The sequence below is a fragment of the Scyliorhinus torazame genome, chromosome 5, assembly GCF_047496885.1.
Source record: "Scyliorhinus torazame isolate Kashiwa2021f chromosome 5, sScyTor2.1, whole genome shotgun sequence".
Taxonomy (NCBI): Eukaryota; Metazoa; Chordata; class Chondrichthyes; order Carcharhiniformes; family Scyliorhinidae; genus Scyliorhinus; species Scyliorhinus torazame.
In genome coordinates this window covers 211,554,614-211,571,012 of record NC_092711.1, presented here as the reverse complement: position 1 = coordinate 211,571,012, position 16,399 = coordinate 211,554,614, and the positions used below count along the sequence as shown (strand labels likewise).

The window sequence follows — 16,399 nt, the reverse complement described above, 5'->3', positions numbered from 1 at the left end:
GACAGGGGATCCAGGAGTGGAATGGGAATGGGGAAATAGATTGGAGACGGAGAGTGGATTGGTGATGGGGAGTGGATTCGGGATGGGGGAGAAGATTGGGGTTGGGGATTGGATTTACAATGAGGGATTGGACTGGTCATGGGGACTAGAATGGGAATCGGGGAGTGGACTGGGAATGTGGATATGGATTAGGGATGGGGAGTGGATTGGGAATGGGGAAGTGGATTGGGGATGGGGTGTGGATTGGGGAAGGGGGAGTGGGTTGGGAAAGGGGGAGTGGATTGGGGATGGGGGAGTGGATTGGGGATGGGAGAATGGATTGGGAATGGGAGAGTGGATTATGGATGGGAGAATGGATTGGGAATGGGGGAGTGGATTGAGGATGGAAGAGTGGATTGAGGAAGGGGGAGTGGATTGTGGATACGGGACTGGTTTGGATAAGGGGGGTAGATAGGGAATTGGGCAGTGGATTGTGGCTGGGGGACTAGATTGGAAAGGGGGAGTGGATTAGGGATGGGGAAATGGATTGGGGACGGGGATCGATTGGGGATGATGGAGTTATTTGGGAATGGGAGAGTGGATTGTGGATGGGAGACTGAATTGGGAATGGGGGAATGGATTGGGGACGGGGTAGTGGATTGGGGATTGGAGAGTGGATTGAGACTGGGAGCGTGGATTGGGGATGGGAGAGTCAATTGTGATTGGAGTGGATAGGGGATGGGAGGGTGGATAGGGGCAGGGAGAGTGGTTTAGGGATGCGAGAGTGGATTGGGAATAGGAAAGTGGATTCAGGATGGAGGAGTGGGTTGGGGATGGGAGGGTGGATTGGGGAAGGGAGAGTGGATTGGGGATGGAGGAGTGGATTGGTGATGGGAGAGTGGATTGTGGATGGGAGAGTGGATTGGGAATGGGAGAGTGATTGGGGATGGGAGAGTTGATTGGGATTAGGGATTGGAAAGTGGATTGGAGATGGGAGAGTGGATTGGGGATGGGAGAGTGGATTGGGGATGGGAGAGTTGATTGGGATTGGGGATGGGAGAGTGGATAGGTGATGGGAGAGTGGATTGGGTATGTGGGATTGGATAAGAAATGGGAGAGTGGATTGTGAGTTGGGGAGTGTATTGGAGACGGGAAAGTTGATTGGAGACGGGAAAGTGGATTGGGGATGGTAAGAGTGGATTGGGATGGGAGAGTTGATTGGGGATGGGAAAGTGGATTGGAGATGGGAAACTGGATTGGGGATGGGAGAGTGGATTCGGAATGGACGAGTTAATTGGAGATGGGGTACGGACTGGGAATGGGGAACTGGATTGTGGATGGGGAGTGGATTTGGGTTGGGGGAGATTTGGGGATGGGGTTGATTGGGAATGGAGGAATTGATTGGGAATTGGAGAGTGGAATCGGGGAGTGGACTGGGAATGTGGGTATGGATTAGGGATGGGGAGTGGATTGGGAATGGGGAAGTGGATTGGGGATGGGGTGCGGATTGGGGAAGGGGGAGTGGGTTGGGAAAGGGGGAGTGGATTGGGGATGGGGGAGTGGATTGGGGATGGGAGAATCGATTGGGAATGGGAGAATGGATTATGGATGGGAGAATGGATTGGGAATGGGGTTAGTGGATTGAGGATGGAAGAGTGGATTGAGGAAGGGGGAGTGGATTGTGGATACGGGACTGGTTTGGATAAGGGGGGTAGATAGGGAATTGGGCAGTGGATTGTGGCTGGGGGACTAGATTGGAAAGGGAGAGTGGATTAGGGATGGGGAAATGGATTGGGGACGGGGATCGATTGGGGATGATGGAGTTATTTGGGAATGGGAGAGTGGATTGTGGATGGGAGACTGAATTGGGAATGGGGGAATGGATTGGGGACGGGATAGTGGATTGGGGATTGGAGAGTGGATTGAGACTGGGAGCGTGGATTGGGGATGGGAGAGTTAATTGTGATTGGAGTGGATAGGGGATGGGAGGGTGGATAGGGGCAGGGAGAGTGGTTTAGGGATGCGAGAGTGGATTGGGAATAGGAAAGTGGATTCAGGATGGAGGAGTGGGTTGGGGATGGGAGGGTGGATTGGGGAAGGGAGAGTGGATTGGGGATGGAGGAGTGGATTGGTGATGGGAGAGTGGATTGTGGATGGGAGAGTGGATTGGGAATGGAAGAGTTGATTGGGATTCGGGATTGGAAAGTGGATTGGAGATGGGAGAGTGGATTGGGATTGGGGATGGGAGAGTGGATAGGTGATGGGAGAGTGGATTGGGTATGTGGGATTGGATAGGAAATGGGAGAGTGGATTGTGAGTTGGGGAGTGTATTGGAGATGGGAAAGTTGATTGGAGATGGGAAAGTGGATTGGGGATGGTAGAGTGGATTGGGATGGGAGAGTTGATTGGGGATGGGAAACTGGATTGGGGATGGGAGAGTGGATTCGGAATGGACAAGTTAATTGGAGATGGGGTACGGAGTGGGAATGGGGAACTGGATTGTGGATGGGGAGTGGATTTGGGATGGGGGAGATTTGGGGATGGGGTTGATTGGGAATGGCGGAATGGATTGGGAATTGGAGAGTGGAATGGGGATGGTGGGGTGGATTGTGAATGGGGAAATGGATTGGGAATGGGAGAGTGGATTGGGGATGGACAGAATTGGGGATGGGAGAGTGGATTGGGGATGGGAGAGTGGATTGGGGTTGGAGTGGATTGGGGGTGGGAGAGTGGATTGGGGATGGGAGAGTGTAATGAGGATGGAGTGAATTGGGGATGGGAGTGGAATTGAGCTGGGGAGTGGATTGGAGATGGAGTGGATTGGGGATGGGGGAGTGTATTAGGATGGGGAGAGGATTGGGGCTGGGGAGTGGATTGGGGATGGAGTGGATTGGGGATGGGGGAGTGTATTGGGGCTTGTTAGAGGATTGGGAATGGGGGAGTGGATTGAGGATGGAGTTGATTTGGGATGGAGTGGATTGGGGATGGAGTGGATTGGGGATGGAGTGGACTGGGGATGGGGGAGTGAATTGGGGATGGGGGGCTGGATTGGGGATGGGGGGCTGGATTGGGGATGGAGTGGATTGGGGATGCGGGAGTTGATTGTGATGGGGAGAGGATTGGGAATGGGTGAGTGGATTGGTGATGGAATGGATTGGGGATGGGAGTGGATTGGGGATGGGAGTGGATTGGGGATGGAGTGGATTGGGTATGGGGGAGTGTATTGGGGCTTGCTAGAGGATTGGGATTGGGGGAGCGGATTGGGGATGGAGTCGATTTGGGATGGAGTGGATTGGGGATGGAGTGGATTGGGGATGGAGTGCATTGGGGATGGGCGAGTGAATTGGGGATGGGGGACTGGATTGGTGATGGGGGAGTGGATTCGGGATGGAATGGATTGGGGATGCGGGAGTTGATTGTGGATGTGGAGTGGTTTGTGGTTGGAGGAATGGGCAGGGGTAGGGGGCTGGATCCGAATGGGAGACTGGATCGGGAATGGGAGAGTGCATGGTGGATGCGAGTAAGGATTGGGGAGGAGGACTGGGCTGGTGATGGGGGATGGTTTGGAGATGGGGAAATGGGTAGGGAATGGGAAAATGGGTTGAGGGTAGGCACCAAGATTGGGGATTGGACAGCCTTGTGGATTGGAAGTGAGATTGGAATAAGGAAATGGATTGGGGATGGAGGTGAGTGGATAGTGATGGAATTGTGGATCGGGTTTGACGGTGTGGATAGGGGATGATTGAGTGGGCAGAGGATAGATTGGGTGGGAGCGTTGATTGGGAACAAGAAATTGGATTGGGGACGGGAAAATGGATTGTGTGGGGGACACAATTGGGGATGGGGGCAGGATGGGAATGGGAAGTGGGTTGGCAAAGGGGAAATAGATTGGGGATGGGGGAGTGGATTGGGAGTGGGGAGTGGATTGGGAATGGGGAAAAGGATTGGCAACTGAGAGTGGATTGGCGTCGGGAGTGTGGATTGGGGATGTCAGAAATGGATGGGGATGGGGGACTGGTTTGCGGATGGGGGACGGGATATGGGATGGGAATTTGGGTTGAGATTGGGGAAATGGATTTGGGATGGAAAAATGGATTGGTGGTGTAGGATTGGAGTGTGGATGGGGGCAGGATTGGGAAAGGAATAGGGGACTGGTTTGGGGATGTGGAGTGGACAGGGGATCTGGGAGTGGATTGGGAATGGGGAAATAGATTGGAGACGGAGAGTGGATTGGTGATGGGGAGTGGATTTGGGATGGGGGAGTAGATTGGGGTTGGGGATTGGATTTACAATGAGGGATTGGACTGGTCATGGGGACTAGAATGGGAATCGGGGAGTGGACTGGGAATGTGGGTATGGATTAGGTATGGGGAGTGGATTGGGAATGGGGAAGTGGATTGGGGATGGGGTATGGATTTGGGAAGGGGGAGTGGGCTGGGAAAGGGGGAGTGGATTGGGGATGGGGGTGTGGATTGGGGATGGGAGAATGGATTGAGAATGGGGGAGTGGATTGGGGATGGAAGAGTGGATTGAGGAAGGGGGTGTGGATTGTGAATAGGGGACTGGTTTGGATAAGGGGGTCGATAGGGAATTGGGAAGTGGATTGTGGCTTGGGGACTAGATTTGAAAGGGGGAGTGGATTAGGGATGGGGAAATGGATTGGGGAAGGGGATCGATTGGGGATAGAACATAGAACATAGAACAATACAGCGCAGTACAAGCCCTTCGGCCCACGATGTTGCACCAAAACAAAAGCCATCTAACCTACACTATGCCATTATCATCCATATGTTTATCCAATAAACTTTTAAATGCCCTCAATGTTGGCGAGTTCACTACTGTAGCAGGTAGGGCATTCCACAGCCTCACTACTCTTTGCGTAAAGAACCTACCTCTGACCTCTGTCCTATATCTATTACCCCTCAGTTTAAAGTTATGTCCCCTCGTGCCAGCCATTTCCATCCGCGGGAGAAGCCTCTCACTGTCCACCCTATCCAACCCCCTGATCATTTTGTATGCCTCTATTAAGTCTCCTCTTAACCTTCTTCTCTCCAACGAAAACAACCTCAAGTCCATCAGCCTTGGTAAATCTCCTCTGCACCCGCTCCAAAGCCTCCACGTCCTTCCTATAATGCGGTGACCAGAACTGTACGCAATACTCCAAATGCGGCCGTACCAGAGTTCTGTACAGCTGCAACATGACCTCCCGACTCCGGAACTCAATCCCTCTACCAATAAAGGCCAACACTCCATAGGCCTTCTTCACAACCCTATCAACCTGGGTGGCAACTTTCAGGGATCTATGTACATGGACACCTAGATCCCTCTGCTCATCCACCCTTTCAAGAACTTTACCATAAGCCAAATATTCCGCATTCCTGTTATTCCTTCCAAAGTGAATCACCTCACACTTCTCTACATTAAACTCCATTTGCCACCTCTCAGCCCAGCTCTGCAGCTTATCTATATCCCTCTGTAACCCGCTACATCCTTCCACACTATCGACAACACCACCAACTTCAGTATCGTCTGCAAATTTACTCACCCACCCTTCTGCGCCTTCCTCTAGGTCATTGATAAAAATGACAAACAGCAACGGCCCCAGAACAGATCCTTGTGGTACTCTACTTGTGACTGTACTCCATTCTGAACATTTCCCATCAACCACCACCCTCTGTCTTCTTTGAGCTAGCCAATTTCTGATCCACATCTCTAAATCACCCTCAATCCCCAGCCTCCGTATTTTCTGCAATAGCCTACCGTGGGGAACCTTATCAAATGCTTTGCTGAAATCCATATACACCACATCAACTGCTCTACCCTCATCTACCTGTTCAGTCACCTTCTCAAAGAACTCAATAAGGTTTGTGAGGCATGACCTACCCTTCACAAAGCCATGCTGACTATCCCTGATCATATTATTCCTATCTAGATGATTATAAATCTTGTCTCTTATAATCCCATCCAAGACTTTACCCACTACAGACGTGAGGCTCACCGGTCTATAGTTGCCGGGGTTGTCTCTGCTCCCCTTTTTGAACAAAGGGACCACATTTTCTGTCCTTCAGTCCTCTGGCACTATTCCTGTAGCCAATGATGACATAAAAATCAAAGCCAAAGGTCCAGCAATCTCTTCCCTGGCCTCCCAGAGAATCCTAGGATAAATCCCATCAGGTCCCGGGGACTTATCTATTTTCAGCCTGTCCAGAATTGCCAACACCTCTTCCCTACGTACCTCAATGCCATCTATTCTATTAGCCTGGGGCTCAGCATTCTCCTCCACAACATTATCTTTTTCCTGAGTGAATACTGACGAAAAATATTCATTTAGTATCTCGCCTATCTCTTCAGACTCCACACACAATTTCCCATCCCTGTCCTTGACTGGTCCTACTCTTTCCCTAGTCATTCGCTTATTCCTGACATACCTATAGAAAGCTTTTGGGTTTTCCTTGATCCTTCCTGCCAAATACTTCTCATGTCCCCTCCTTGCTCGTCTTAGCTCTCTCTTTAGATCCTTCCTCGCTACCTTGTAACTATCCATCGCCCCAACTGAAACTTCACACCTCATCTTCACATAGGCCTCCTTCTTCCTCTTAACAAGAGATTCCACTTCCTTGGTAAACCACGGTTCCCTCACTCGACGCCTTCCTCCCTGCCTGACCGGTACATACTTATCAAGAACACGCAGTAGCTGATCCTTGAACAAGCCCCACTTATCCAGTGTGCCCAACACTTGCAGCCTACTTCTCCACCTTATCCCCCCCTAGTCACGTCTAATGGCATCATAATTGCCCTTCTCCCAGCTATAACTCTTGCCCTGCGGTGTATACTTATCCCTTTCCATCATTAACGTAAACGTCAACGAATTGTGGTCACTGTCCCCAAAGTGCTCTCCTACCTCCAAATCCAACACCTGGCCTGGTTCATTACCCAAAACCAAATCCAACGTGGCCTCGCCTCTTGTTGGCCTGTCAACATATTGTTTCAGGAAACCCTCCTGCACACACTGTACAAAAAACGACCCATCTATTGTACTCGAACTATATCTTTTCCAGTCAATATTTGGAAAGTTAAAGTCTCCCATAATAACTACCCTGTTACTTTCGCTCTTATCCAGAATCATCTTCGCCATCCTTTCCTCTACATCCCTAGAACTATTAGTAGGCCTATAAAAAACTCCCAACAGGGTGACCTCTCCTTTCTTGTTTCTAACTTCAGCCCATACTACCTCGGAAGAAGAGTCCCCATCTAGCATCCTCTCCGCCACCGTGATACTGCTCTTGACTAGCAGCGCCACACCTCCCCCTCTTTTGCCTCCTTCTCTGAGCTTACTAAAACACCTAAACCCCGGAACCTGCAACATCCATTCCTGTCCCTGCTCTATCCATGTCTCCGAAATGGCCACAACATCGAAGTCCCAGGTACCAACCCATGCTGCCAGTTCCCCTACCTTGTTTCGTATACTCCTGGCATTGAAGTAGACACACTTCAAACCACCTACCTGAACACTGGCCCCCTCCTGCGGCGTCAAATCTGTGCTCCTGACCTCTATACTCTCATTCTTCCTTACCCTAAAACTACAATCCAGGTTCCCATGCCCCTGCTGCATTAGTTTAAACCACCCCAAAGAGCACTAACAAATCTCCCCCCCAGGATATTTGTGCCCCTCAGGTTCAGATGTAGACCATCCTGTCTGTAGAGGTCCCACCTTCCCCAGAAAGAGCCCCAGTTATCCAGAAATCTGAATCCCTCCCGCCTGCACCATCCCTGTAGCCACGTGTTTAAATGCTCTCTCTCCCTATTCCTCATCTCACTATCACGTGGCACGGGCAACAACCCAGAGATAACAACTCTGTTTGTTCTAGTTCTGAGCATCCATCCTAGCTCCCTGAAAGCCTGCCTGACATCCTTGTCCCCTTTCCTACCTATGTCGTTAGTGCCAATGTGGACCACGACTTGGGGCTGCTCCCCCTCCCCCCTAAGTACCCGGAAAACACGATCCGAGACATCACGTACCCTTGCACTTGGGAGGCAACATACCAAACGTGAGTCTCTCACGCTCCCACAAAATCTCCTATCTGTGCCCCTGACTATAGAGTCCCCAATTACTAATGCTCTGCTCCTCTCCCCCCTTCCCTTCTGAGCAATAGGGACAGACTCCGTGCCAGAGGCCCATACCCCATGGCTTACCCCTGGTAAGTCGTCCCCCCCACAAGTATCCAAAGCGGTATACTTGTTTCTCAGGGGAACGACCGCAGGGGATCCCTGCACTGACTGCTTTTTCCCAGTCCCTCTTACAGTTACCCACCTATCTCCAATCTTTGGTGTAACTAATTCCCTGAAGCTGCTATCTATGACCCCTTCTGCCTCCCGAATGATCCGAAGTTCTTCCAACTCCAGCTCCAGTTCCCTAACTCGGTCTTGGAGGAGCTGGAGATGGCAGCACTTCCTGCAGGTAAAATCAGCAGGGACACTAACTGCATCCCTCACCTCAAACATCCTGCAGGAGGGACATTGCACTCCCTTCCCTGCCATTCCTCTAACTTTCTACCAAGGTCTGGCTAACAACTAAATTAAATTTTTTATAAAAAATAATAATAATATAATAAAATATGGTACTTACCTCAGACCAATGGGTTTTATTATTAGGTTAGAGGAGGAGGGCGGGTGGGAGACACTACACGTGTAGTGTCTCGGGTTTCCTCTCCACCAGAATTTATTGGTGAGGGTCTTCCCAGACGTCCGCGGGTCGACTTCCTGTTCCCGCCTGAAACACTAATTTAAAAAAAAATATTCTCAGCTCCTGCTGAAATTGACTAACCAGCCAGCTCCACTCCCGCCAAAATCGACTGGCCTGCCCCTGCAAAGACAAGTGGACAGGACAAGGACAGACTTACCTCCCAGCAGCCACTTCCGCACTGCTCCCGCTGAAACTGACTCACCAGCTGTTCTCCCGCCAAAATCGACTGGCCTGCCCCTGCAAAGACAAGTGCTTTTAAAGGACAGACTTACCTCCCAGCAGCCACTTCCGCACTGCTCCCGCTGAAACTGACTCACCAGCTGTTCTCCCGCCGAAATCGACTGGATGAGGGAGTTATTTGGGAATGGGAGAGTGGATTGTGGATGGGAGACTGAATTGGGAATGGGGGAATGGATTGGGGACGGGGTAGTGGATTGGGGATTGGAGAGTGGATTGAGCCTGGGAGAGTGGATTGGGGATGGGAGAGTTAATTGTGATTGGAGTGGATTGGGGATGCGAGGGTGGGTTGGGGCAGGGACAGTGGTTTAGGGATGCGAGAGTGGATTGGGAATAGGAAAGTGGATTGAGGATGGAGGAGTGGGTTGGGGATGGGAGAGTGGATTGGGGAAGGGAGAGCGGATTGGGAATGCAAGAGTGGATTGGTGTGGGAGAGTTGATTGGGATTGAGAATGGAGAGTGGAGTGGAGATGGGTGAGTGGATTGAGGAAGGGAGAGTGGATTGGGAATGCAAGAGTGGATTGGGGATGGGAAGTGCATTGGAATGGGGTGTGGATTAGGGATGGAGGAGTGGATTGGGGATGGGAGAGTGGATTGGGGATGGGAGACAGGATTGGGGATCGGAGACTGGATTGGGGATTGGGAATGGATTGGGGATGGGGAGTGGATTGGGAATGGAGTGTACTGGGATTGGGAGAGTGGATTGGTGATGGGAGAGTGGATTGTGGATGGGTGAGTGGATTAGGAAATTGGGAATGGATTGGCGATGGGAGAGTGGATTGGGTATGGGAGAGTGGATTGGGGATGGGGGAGCAATTTGTCGTTGGAGTCTATTGGGGATGGGAGAGTGGATTGGGAATGGTGTGTACTGGGATTGGGAGAGTGCATTGTTGATGGGAGAGTGGATCGTGGATGGGTGAGTGGATTGGGAAATTGGGAGTGGATTGGGGATGGGAGAGTGGATTGGGAATGGGGGAGCAGGTTGTCGGTGGAGTCTATTGGGATGGGAGAGTGGATTGGGAATGGTGTGTACTGGGATTGGGAGAGTGGATTGTTGATGGAAGAGTGGATTGTGGATGGGTGAGTAGATTGGTAAATTGGGAGTGGATTGGGGATGGGAGAGCGGATTCGGGATGGGAGCATGGATTCGAGACGGGAGAGTGGATTCGGGATGGAGAGGATTGGGGATGGCGAGTGGATTGGGGATGGGAGAGTAGATTGGGAATGGGAGAGTTGATTGGGGATGCAGTGGGTTGGGAATGGGAGAGTGGATTTTGGATTGGAAGAGTGGATTGGGGATGGGGTATGGATTATGGATGGAGGAGTGGATTGGTGATGGGAGAGTGGATTGGTGATGGGAGAGTGGATTGGGGATGGGAGAGTGGATTGGGAATGGGAGAGTGGATATGGGATAGGAGAGTTGATTGGGATTGGGGATGGGAAAGTGCATTGGAGATGGGAGGGTGGATTGGGGATGGGAGAGTGGATTGGGGATTGGAGAGTTGATAGGGATTGGGGATGGGAAAGTGCATTGGAGATGGGAGGGTCGATTGGGGATGGGAGAGTGGATTGGGGATTGGAGAGTTGACTGGGATTGGGGATGGGAGAGTGGATAGGTGATGGGTGAGCGGATTGGGGATGGGAGAGTGGAATGGGGAAGGGAGAGTGGATTGGGAATGCGAGAGTGGATTGGGAATGCAAGAGTGGATTGGGGTGGGAGAGTTGATTGGAATTGAGGATGTGAGAACGGATTGGAGATGGGAGAGCGGATTGGGGAAGGGTGAGTTGATTGGGAATGTGAGAGTGGATTGGGGATGGGAAGTGGATTGGGGATGGGAAGTGGATTGGGGATGGGGTCTGGTTTGGGGATGGGGGAGTGGATTGGGGATGGGAGAGTGGATTGAGGATGGGAGAGTGGATTGGGGAAGGGAGAGTGGATTGCGAATGTGAGTGGATTGCGGATGGGAGAGTTGATTAGGATTGAGGATGGGAGAGTGGATTGGTGATGGGAGAGTGGATTGGGGATGGGAGAGTGCATTGGTGATGGGAGAGTGGATTGGGGATAGGAGACTGGATTGGGGATCGGAGACTGGATTGAGTATTGGGAGTGGATTGGGGGTGGGGAGTGGATTGGGAATGGGAGTGTTGATTGGGGATGGGAGAGTAGTTCGTCGTTTGTGTGTATTGGGGATGGGAGAGTAGATTAGGGATGGGAGAGCGGATTGAGGATGGGAGAGTGGATTGGGGATGGGATGTGATTTGGGGATGGAGGAGTGGATTGGGGATGGGAGAGTGGATTGGGGATGGGACAGTGGATTGGTGGTATAGGATTGGAGTGTGGATGGGGGCAGGATTGGGAATGGAATAGGGGACTGGTTTGGGGATGTGGAGTGGACAGGTGATCCGGGAGTGGATTGTGAATTGGGAGTAGATTGGGAATGGGGAATTAGATTGGAGACGGAGAGTGGATTGGTGATGGGGAGTGGATTCGGGATGGGGAGTAGATTGGGGTTGGGGATTGGATTTACAATGGGGGATTGGACTGGTCATGGGGACTAGAATGGGAATGGGGGAGTGGACTAGGCATGTCGGTATGGATTAGGGATGGGGAGTGGGTTGGGAAAGGGGGAGTGGATTGGGGATGGGGGAGTGGATTGGGGATGGGGATGGGAGAATGGATTGGGAATGGGAGAGTGGATTATGGATGGGAGAATGGATTGGGAATGGGGGAGTGGATTGGGGATGGAAGAGTGGATTGAGGAAGGGGGAGTGGATTGTGGATAGAGGACTGGTTTGGATAAGGGGGGTAGATAGGGAATTGGGCAGTGGATTGTGGCTATGGGGATTAGATTGGAAAGGGGGAGTGGATTAGGAATGGGGAAATGGATTTGGGACGGTGATCGATTGGGGATGAGGGAGTTATTTGGGAATGGGAGAGTGGATTGAGGATGGGAGACTGAATTGGGAATGGGGGAATGGATTGGGGACTGAGTAGTGGATTGGGGATTGGAGAGAGGATTGATAATGGGAGAGTGGATTGGGGATGGGAGAGTTAATTGTGATTGGAGTGGATTGGGGATGGGAGGGTGGATTGGGGCAGGGAGAGTGGATTAGGGATGGGAGAGTGGATTGGGAATAAGAAATTGGATTGAGGATGGAGGAGTGGATTGGGGATGGGAGAGTCGATTGGGGAAGGGAGAGTGGATTGGGTATGCGTGAGTGGATTGGGGATGGGAGAGTGGATTGGGATTGGAAGAGTGGATTGGGGGTGGGGTATGGATTAGGGATGGAGGAGTGGATTGGTGATGGGAGAGTGGATTGGTGATGGGAGAGTGGATTGGGAATGGGAGAGTGGATTGGGAATGGGAGAGTGGATATGGGATAGGAGAGTTGATTGGGATTGGTGATGGGAAAGTGCATTGGAGATGGGAGGGTGGATTGGGGATGGGACAGTGGATTGGGGATTGGAGAGTTGACTGGGATTGGGGATGGGAGAGTGGATAGGTGATGGGTGAGTGGATTGGGGATGGGAGAGTGGAATGGGGAAGGGAGAGTGGATTGGGAATGCGAGAGTGGATTGGGAATGCAAGAGTGGATTGGGGTGGGAGAGTTGATTGGAATTGAGGATGTGAGAGCAGATTGGAGATGGGAGAGCGGATTGGGGAAGGGAAGTGGATTGGGGATGGGAAGTGGATTGGGGATGGGGTCTGGATTGGAGATGGGGGAGTGGATTGGGGATGGGAGAGTGGATTGAGGATGGGAGAGTGGATTGGGGAAGGGAGAGTGGATTGCGAATGCGAGAGTGGATTGCGGATGGGAGAGTTGATTAGGATTGAGGATGGGAGAGTGGATTGGTGATGGGAGAGTGGATTGGGATGGGAGAGTGCATTTGTGATGGCAGAGTGGATTGGGGATAGGAGACTGGATTGGGGATCGGAGGCTGGATTGAGTATTGGGAGTGGATTGGGGGTGGGGAGTGGATTGGGAATGGGAGTGTCGATTTGGGATGGGAGAGTAGTTCGTCGTTTGTGTGTATTGGGGATGGGAGAGTAGATTAGGGATGGGAGAGCGGATTGAGGATGGGAGAGTGGATTGGGGATGGGTTGTGATTTGGGGATGGAGGAGTGGATTGGGGATGGGAGAGTGGATTGGGGATGGGACAGTGGATTGGTGGTGTAGGATTGGAGTGTGGATGGGGGCAGGATTGGGAATGGAATAGGGGACTGGTTTGGGGATGTGGAGTGGACAGGTGATCCGGGAGTGGATTGTGAATTGGGAGTAGATTTGGAATGGGGAATTAGATTGGAGACGGAGAGTGGATTGGTGATGGGGTGTGGATACGGGATGGGGAGTAGATTGGGGTTGGGGATTGGATTTACAATGGGGGATTGGACTGGTCATGGGGACTAGAATGGGAATGGGGGAGTGGACTGGGCATGTAGGTATGGATTAGGGATGGGGAGTGGATTGGGAATGGGGAAGTGGATTGGGGATGGGGTGTGGATTGGGGAAGTAGGAGTGGGTTGGGAAAGGGGGAGTGGATTGGGGATGGGGGAGTGGATTGGAGATGGGGATGGGAGAATGGATTGGGAATGGGAGAGTGGATTATGGATGGGAGAATGGATTGGGAATGGGGGAGTGGATTGGGGATGGAAGAGTGGATTGAGGAAGGGGGAGTGGATTGTGGATAGGGGACTGGTTTGGATAAGGGGGGTAGATAGGGAATTGGGCAGTGGATTGTGGTTTAGGGGACTAGATTGGAAAGCGGGAGTGGATTAGGGATGGGGAAATGGATTGGGGACGGGGATCGATTGGGGATGAGGGAGTTATTTGGGAATGGGAGAGTGGATTGAGGATGGGAGACTGAATTGGGAATGGGGGAATGGATTGGGGACTGGGTAGTGGATTGGGGATTGGAGAGAGGATTGATAATGGGAGAGTGGATTGGGGATGGGAGCGTTAATTGTGATTGGAGTGGATTGGGGATGGGAGGGTGGATTGGGGCAGGGAGAGTGGATTAGGGATGGGAGAGTGGATTGGGAATAGGAAATTGGATTGAGGATGGAGGAGTGGATTGGGGATGGGAGAGTGGATTGGGGAAGGGAGAGTGGATTGGGTATGTGAGAGTGGATTGGGGATGGGAGAGTGGATTGGGATTGGAAGAGTGGATTGGGGATGGGGTATGGATTAGGGATGGAGGATTGGATTGGTGATTGGAGAGTGGATTGGTGATGGGAGAGTGGATTGGGGATGGGAGAGTGGATTGGGAATGGGAGAGTGGATATGGGATAGGAGAGTTGATTGGGATTGGGGATGGGAAAGTGCATTGGAGATGGGAGGGTGGATTGGGGATGGGAGAGTGGATTGGGGATTGGAGAGTGGATTAGGGATGGGAGAGTGGATTGGGAATAAGAAATTGGATTGAGGATGGAGGAGTGGATTGGGGATGGGAGAGTCGATTGGGGAAGGGAGAGTGGATTGGGTATGCGAGAGTGGATTGGGGATGGGAGAGTGGATTGGGATTGGAAGAGTGGATTGGGGGTGGGGTATGGATTAGGGATGGAGGAGTGGATTGGTGATGGGAGAGTGGATTGGTGATGGGAGAGTGGATTGGGAATGGGAGAGTGGATTGGGAATGGGAGAGTGGATATGGGATAGGAGAGTTGATTGGGATTGGTGATGGGAAAGTGCATTGGAGATGGGAGCGTGGATTGGGGATGGGAGAGTGGATTGGGGATTGGAGAGATGACTGGGATTGGGGATGGGAGAGTGGATAGGTGATGGGTGAGTGGATTGGGGATGGGAGAGTGGAATGGGGAAGGGAGAGTGGATTGGGAATGCGAGAGTGGATTGGGAATGCAAGAGTGGATTGGGGTGGGAGAGTTGATTGGAATTGAGGATGTGAGAGCGGATTGGAGATGGGAGAGCGGATTGGGGAAGGGTGAGTGGATTGGGAATGTGAGAGTGGATTGGGGATGGGAAGTGGATTGGGGATGGGAAGTGGATTGGGGATGGGGGAGTGGATTGGGGATGGGAGAGTGGATTGAGGATGGGAGAGTGGATTGAGAATGGGAGAGTGGATTGGGGAAGGGAGAGTGGATTGCGAATGCGAGAGTGGATTGCGGATGGGAGAGTTGATTAGGATTGAGGATGGGAGAGTGGATTGGTGATGGGAGAGTGGATTGGGATGGGAGAGTGCATTGGTGATGGCAGAGTGGATTGGGGATAGGAGACTGGATTGGGGATCGGAGACTGGATTGAGTATTGGGAGTGGATTGGGGGTGGGGAGTGGATTGGGAATGGGAGTGTTGATTTGGGATGGGAGAGTAGTTCGTCGTTTGTGTGTATTGGGGATGGGAGAGTAGATTAGGGATGGGAGAGCGGATTGAGGATGGGAGAGTGGATTGGGGATGGGTTGTGATTTGGGGATGGAGGAGTGGATTGGGGATGGGAGAGTGGATTGGGGATGGGACAGTGGATTGGTGGTGTAGGATTGGAGTGTGGATGGGGGCAGGATTGGGAATGGAATAGGGGACTGGTTTGGGGATGTGGAGTGGACAGGTGATCCGGGAGTGGATTGTGAATTGGGAGTAGATTTGGAATGGGGAATTAGATTGGAGACGGAGAGTGGGTTGGTGATGGGGTGTGGATACGTGATGGGGAGTAGATTGGGGTTGGGGATTGGATTTACAATGGGGGATTGGACTGGTCATGGGGACTAGAATGGGAATGGGGGAGTGGACTGGGCATGTAGGTATGGATTAGGGATGGGGAGTGGATTGGGAATGGGGAAGTGGATTGGGGATGGGGTGTGGATTGGGGAAGTAGGAGTGGGTTGGGAAAGGGGGAGTGGATTGGGGATGGGGGAGTGGATTGGAGATGGGGATGGGAGAATGGATTGGGAATGGGAGAGTGGATTATGGATGGGAGAATGGATTGGGAATGGGGGAGTGGATTGGGGATGGAAGAGTGGATTGAGGAAGGGGGAGTGGATTGTGGATAGGGGACTGGTTTGGATAAGGGGGGTAGATAGGGAATTGGGCAGTGGATTGTAGTTTAGGGGACTAGATTGGAAAGCGGGAGTGGATTAGGGATGGGGAAATGGATTGGGGACGGGGATCGATTGGGGATGAGGGAGTTATTTGGGAATGGGAGAGTGGATTGAGGATGGGAGACTGAATTGGGAATGGGGGAATGGTTTGGGGACTGTGTAGTGGATTGGGTATTGGAGAGAGGATTGATAATGGGAGAGTGGATTGGGGATGGGAGAGTGGATTGGGAATGCAAGAGTGGATTGGGGTGGGAGAGTTGATTGGAATTGAGGATGTGAGAGCGGATTGGAGATGGGAGAGCGGATTGGGGAAGGGAAGTGGATTGGGGATGGGAAGTGGATTGTGGATGGGGTCTGGATTGGAGATGGGGGAGTGGATTGGGGATGGG

At 51.9% G+C, this 16,399-nt stretch overlaps 1 long non-coding RNA gene across 1 annotated transcript in view; it reads right to left on the bottom strand.

The window, feature by feature from the left end:
* The window catches only part of LOC140422738 (uncharacterized), a 279,296-nt gene that overhangs the window by 173,682 nt on the left and 89,215 nt on the right, over positions 1 to 16,399 (bottom strand). The gene's annotated exons all lie outside the window — the stretch shown is intronic.